The sequence below is a fragment of the Phyllostomus discolor genome, chromosome 1, assembly GCF_004126475.2.
Source record: "Phyllostomus discolor isolate MPI-MPIP mPhyDis1 chromosome 1, mPhyDis1.pri.v3, whole genome shotgun sequence".
NCBI lineage: Eukaryota > Metazoa > Chordata > Mammalia > Chiroptera > Phyllostomidae > Phyllostomus > Phyllostomus discolor.
The window spans coordinates 93615449-93621966 of record NC_040903.2 but is presented as its reverse complement, the minus strand read 5'-3'; positions in this window follow the sequence as shown (position 1 = coordinate 93621966).

The following is a 6518-nucleotide window of genomic DNA, read 5'->3' as shown; positions in this document are numbered from 1 at the left end:
AAGGAAAACTTCCCCAATCTTGTGAAGGAATAGACTTCCAGGAAGCCCAGGAAGCTCAGAGAGTACCAAAGAAGTTGGACCCAAAGAGGAACAACACCAAGGCACATCATCATTAAGTTACCCAAGATTAAAGACAAAGAGAGAATCTTAAAAGCGGCAAGAGGAAAGGAGACAGTTACCTACAAAGGAGTTCCCATTAGACTTGTCAGCCGATTTCTTAAAAGAAACCTGGCAGGCAAGAAGGAGTTGGAAAGAAGTATTCTAAGTCATGAAAGGCAAGGACCTACATCCAAGATTACTCTATCCAGCCAAGCTATCATTTAGAAGGGAAAGGCAGATAAAGTGTTCCCAGATAAGGTCAAGTTAAAGGGGTTCATCATCACCAATTATATGAAATGTTATATAATTGATATATAATGATATATAATTGATATATATATAATGTTATATATAACATTATTATATGAAATGTTAAAGGGACTTATCTAAGAAAAAGAGGATCAAAAATATGAACAGTAAATTGATAACAAACTTACAACTATCAACAAATGAACCTAAAAGAAAAAAAAATGAAAACAGAAACTAAGCAAACAATCAGAACTAGAACAGAATCAGAGAAATGGACATCACATGGAAGGATTTCAGTGGGGAGGGGGAAGGGAGGAATAGGAGGGAAAAGGTACAGGGAAGAAGAAGCATAATTGGTAGGCATAAAATAGACGGGGAGAGATAAAAATGGTATAGGAAACAGAGAACTCAAAGAACTTACATGTACAACCCATGGACATAAACTGGGGGTGGAGAACGCTGGAGGGTTAGTGTGTGCAGGGCAGAGGGGGAGTAAAATGGGAGAACTTGGGAAAACTGTAATAGCAAAATCAATAAAAAATACCTTAAAATTAAAAAAGAAGAGCTTATAAGACAAGATACAAGGTAATGCATTTCAAAATTAAAAATTTTTTTAGCATTGTCTCATTATATTTATTATGCTGATGTTAATACTTATAGCAGTAATTATCATTTAGTCATAGATATTATAGTTTATAATGGATTCTGATTCAGTTAGATACCACAATTAACAACCTACTCAATTATACTATAGTAATTAGATTTCAGTACATCAGAAATAATGGCTAAAATAAATTATTCACATCTGGGTTGAAAAACTATGAACAGATGAAAATATTAACTCTCCTTAATAATTGAATATAATTTTGTTTATGTGTTTTAAACACATTTTATGATTTTTACTTAAGTAGTTATTAGATGAGAGAAAATAACTATACTAGTGGGGTTTGTATTATTATCCTCACTAAAATTGACAAGGCTCTCAATTAAGAATTGTTTCTCAGAAAACATATGCATTCCTTGGATGAATCATATTTTATATAAAGAGAACTTGACTTGAGCCCTGGCTGGTGTGGCTCAGTGGATTGAGTGCAGGTCTGTGAACTAAAGGGTTGCTGGTTCGATTCCCAGTCAGGGCATATGGCTGGGTTGGGGCCAGGTCCCCAGTAGGTGGTACAAGAGAGGCAACCATGCATTGATGCTTCTCTCCCTCTTTTTCTCTCTACCTCCCCCTCTGTCTAAAAATAAGTAAGTAAAATCTTTAAAAAAGGAGAGAGAACTTGACCTGCAATGACATTATCTAAGCTTCTTATGAGACCTGGCTAAATTTATTAAAAAATATTGGCACTTAAGTGCTTTAAGATGCTGCCAGGAAGTTAGAACACACAAAAACTGAGCCTAAAACCAAAACAGACTAAGGAAAAAACTAGAACAGGAACAAAATCACAGAAATGGAGATCACACGGAGAGTTATCAGCAGGAAGCGGGGTGGATAATGGGGGAAAAGGTACAGGGAATAAGAAGCATAATTGGTAGGTACAAAATAGACAGGTGGAGGTTAAGAACAGTATAGGGAATGGAGAAGCCAAAGAATTATATGTACAACCCATGGACATGAAGCAAGGGGGGCATTGCTGGAGGGAAGGGAGTACAGGGAGGAGGGGGAGAAAGGGGAGAAAAAATGGGACAACTGTAATAGCATAATCAATAAAATATACTTTAGAAAGGAAATTAAGGTTGACTTTGAAGCCAATACAAATCCCTTTGGGAAATGACCTGGTACTTTGCTTGGTCATGTGGTCCATGACAGTCTTCCCAGGTAAAGAGAAAAGATTACTTTTCTGAAAGATGGCATGGGAAGAACCTCAAGACATTTTGGGGACCTCAAGAACTTGATAAACTCACCCATATCTGTAGGTATGTCAAGCAAAGCCATGGCAACTATGTGGCTTGCCTTCACAGCCCTGAGGGGCTAATTAAAGTTCAATCTAGAAATTCCTTGTAACATTCCAGCAAAGTAGATTTAAGAAAGCCTATATGAATCAATGCTATTCCTGTTATGTTTATGTGAATAATCAGACCAAATTAAAATCATAATTAATACAGTAAATGAATTGGTCTTGATGTAGCTCTTTAATAAAAATAATTTTAGGGGAAAAATTATGTTTCAATAAAATCTATTGTACACATACACACACACACAAAGATGCTGCCAGGAAGTTAGAAATATACTAATAATTAATATTAATATTAATATTAATGTTTCTACTACAGGTGGAAACATTATGGCAAGGAGCATTTAACTTTCTGGTCATCATGTTCTTGCTGTGAAGAATGTTGAGGTTCACATGTCATGGGAATTAATCATATAAATAGAGGCATAAGCTGTGAATGAGGAGGTTCCATGTGACTTGTCTTCAGTCAGTTTTTAGTTCTTTTAAATTGTTTATGGGAAATGCTAAACCTATAGCACAAAATGTAGTCAAATCACAATTGCAGCATCGTGTTGAATCTTTGCTTCATAAATTTATTTTTAAGTATATTTTATTGATTATGCTATTACTGTTGTCCCATTTTTTCCCCTTTATACCCCCCTGCCCTGCAACACCCCTCCCACAAGGATTTCCCCCTACCTTAGTTCATGTCCATGGGTCACACATAAAAGTTCTTTGGCTTTTCCATTTCCCATACTATTCTTAACCTCCCCCTGTCTATTTTGTGCCTCTCATTTATGCGTCTTATTCCCTGTACCTTTTCCCCCATTTCCCCCTCTCCGTCCTGATAACCCTTCATGTAATCTCTATTTCTGTGATTCTGTTCCTCTGCAACTGGGCCTTTGCACAAGCTGTTCTCTCTCTTTCCTAAGCTCTTTACCCATTCTTCCTTCCCTGCATAACCCCATCACATGCAAATTCACATTTTGCCTTTTTGTACACAATCAAAAGTCTTCCTCTTCCTTAATAAATATTGATGGAGATCCTATTAAGCACCAAGCATTATTCCAAGTGGACTACAGGAAGAAACGAAGCAGAGAGACTTGTCCTTGACAGAGAATAAACAAAGATTCCTGCTAATTTATAATATACCTAGAAAGTTAAACCATTATCTAGATGCTTAGATTAAGTAGTTGATTTCTTTGAATATACAACTATATCCTCATAGATTTTTCAATGCAAAAGTTTCTAATAATCCCTAGAAATATCAGATTAGAAGGAAGACTATATGAAAGTGGTTCTTTGAGCCCTGGCTGGTGTGGCTCAGTGCACTGAGTTCCAGCCTGCAAACCAAAGGGTTGCTGTTTCGATTCCTAGGCAGAACACATGCCTGGCTTGTGGGCCAGGTCCCCAGTGGGGGATGTGCAAGAGATAAGCACAGACTGATATTTCTCTTCCTCTCTTTATCCTTCCCTTCCCCTCTCTCTAAAAATAAATAGAAAATATTTTTAAAAAATTGGTCTTTGACAAAAACACATACTGTTTGCCGTGTGATTTCATAACTTAGTTGATAGCATTCTAGCATATGTATATGTACATGTATATTTTATGTGTCTATATACATGGTGAGGTAAAAGTAGGTTTACTGTTGTTCTTATAGAAAATAATGTAATAATTAATAAATAATAATACAAGAAAAAACTTTCACATATTCACAACTGTAAACCTACTTTTGCCCCCAAATATATTAGTATTTACAGTGTGTATGTATATTATTTATGACACCATACATAGATTTTCTATATTATTCTCCACAGAAGAATGCAAATTAATAATTTACCTTGAAAGTATTAAGAAATTTATTCAAAATTAATTTTATTATTAGGGAAATTAAAATAATGATTTTATAGATAATGATTATAAAATTTACTTTCAAAGCAATAGGTAATTAATTAGTCATGTTAGGAAGCATTTACTTATCACATTTTATTGTGTTGAACATGAAAGGAGGCTTTTACAAATTAGGAATCCTCCTCACTGGTCTGAGGAATTCAGTCCCCTTAAAGAGACAACATAAATGAAACAATATGAGGCAGTATATCCACAAAGCACAACAAAGTATAATAAAAAGTGAACATAAAAGAAGAAAACAAGGCAACTTTTCCTCACCTCAATTATTTTCAATACAGTTCCTTATTCAGCAAGATAATAGCAAGTCCAGCCATGAATTTATGTTGCATTAGATAAAATTTACTAGCACGGATGATTTCTGCAAAGAAATAACTGCTAACTAGTGTTTTGCATCAGTCAAAAAAAAAAAAAAGAAAAAGAAAATATAGAGGCAGCAACCTGGAATTTCTAGGAAGCTTCTGGGTGCATTTGATTGTGATTGTATTCTCTTATAATCAGGATTCCTCAGTTTGAAGATTTTACAAGTTATGGATCTTAGGAGAAAAATAACAGTTCAATGAGAGTTCCTCCTTTGTAGCTCACCGAGATGAAGAAAAGGTCAAAGGCAGTCCAACTCATTTATAGCTGCTGGGAAAGTAGCTGTGTCAGTGGAGGCCATGGCCAGATATGATCTGCTGGTGGTAATTGCTGCTCTGCTTTCTTTGTCACCCTGACTGTGGCGAAAGCTGAGATCTTGGAGCAATGGATTGAGGAAATACCATGAAATGAAAGAGCCACTGGTCTGGATAAAACTACAGTCAGTAAAAATGGAAAATAAACTTCCATGTGTTTGGCCTTTAGCAGCCTCAGAGACTTCAAATAACATTTTCCCAAATTGCTTTTGAGTCCTTTATAGTTGTAATACTTTTTCTTTGGGTCACTTGATAGTTTAGAAAATTGCTAGCAGTCGTGAAATAGCATAAAAGGGATGTAGTATATATGTACTTGTATTTTTTTCTTAAATGCTACTTAATCCAATAAAATTTAGTCCTAGGGGACTTGATACTTAAAGTTATTATCAGTTTTACTTCCCATGAAAAGGATAATGTTATTACTCTAAAAATATCTTTATTTGCTTCAGGATTGGCCAAAACAAACTTGTTTCCATTGCCCTACTTATCGTTTTCATAGGGCTCAATCCCATCAACTGAACAATTTAGCATTACTCTAGGTTACAGGTATTATTTATGCTAAATGCTTTTGTATGTAGGGCTCACAGTTTAAAAGGGTGCACTCTGTAATATTAAATAATATGAAAAATGAATGCTGAGAACAGAATTTAAATTTGAAAAAACTAACATGCTGACAACTGACTAATGGCTCAATTAACATTACAGACATTTTACGAACTTGAAAAATGAAAAACAAACAAACAAAAATTTTATTATATTGGAAGCAAAGTTTAGAAGTGTATAAAAATTATGTTTTCCTATTTACTTATATTGGAAGCAAAGTTTAGAAGTTTATAAAAAAATTTTTTCCTATTTTAGGAAAATGACTTAGTATTATTTGTTTTTGAACTGTTTACCTTTGGTGGTTTAAAGAAAGCCTATACTATGTAATTAATGATCTAATAATTTAGGTGAGTTTATTGAAGAAATTTCATATAAACTGGACATGTTATATATCTTGAATCACTTTGTGCCATTCGCTCAGTCTCTAAGTTTTTGAGAGCAGGTTGTCTGGCCTGTTGTTGTAGCCTCTAGGAGCTCGACAGTTGTGGGCACACAGCAGATTTGTAGATGCTCAAGACATTTTTGTTGAAGGTATGGATGATGGTCATAAAAAGAAAGTGAACCCAGGAAAGAAAAATATGCCTCTGAATTGGAAGCATTCTGGGTAGACTGTCAGTGAAATTGAGTTCAGGATGATGAAAACAGGGTTTTTCCAAATTCATCATGTAATATGAATAAAAGATGTTATAATTCTCCCAAATAATATTTACCATTAGCTCTGTAGAGAAAAAGTAATTAATAAAATAAAAAATGTGCTCTAAAGAAGAATTTAAAAGTACTTACGTACCTTCAATTATAGTTAAAGAGAAATATTTAAAAAAAAACATACCATTTTTTCCCTGCTTTGGGAAATTGCTCTTTGGTTAGAAAAGTGACCAGAAGAAAACAGATAACAAGGTAGTGAACCCACAGCAGAACTGCAACACAGCACAGTTGGTTTCACTGCTACTGCCAAATTTTTTTACTAAAGACCAGTTTGCTCATTCTTTTGCTTCTTCTTTCCTCCTTGCCTTCCTTCCTGTCTTACCTTACTCAAATGATGCTATATAAA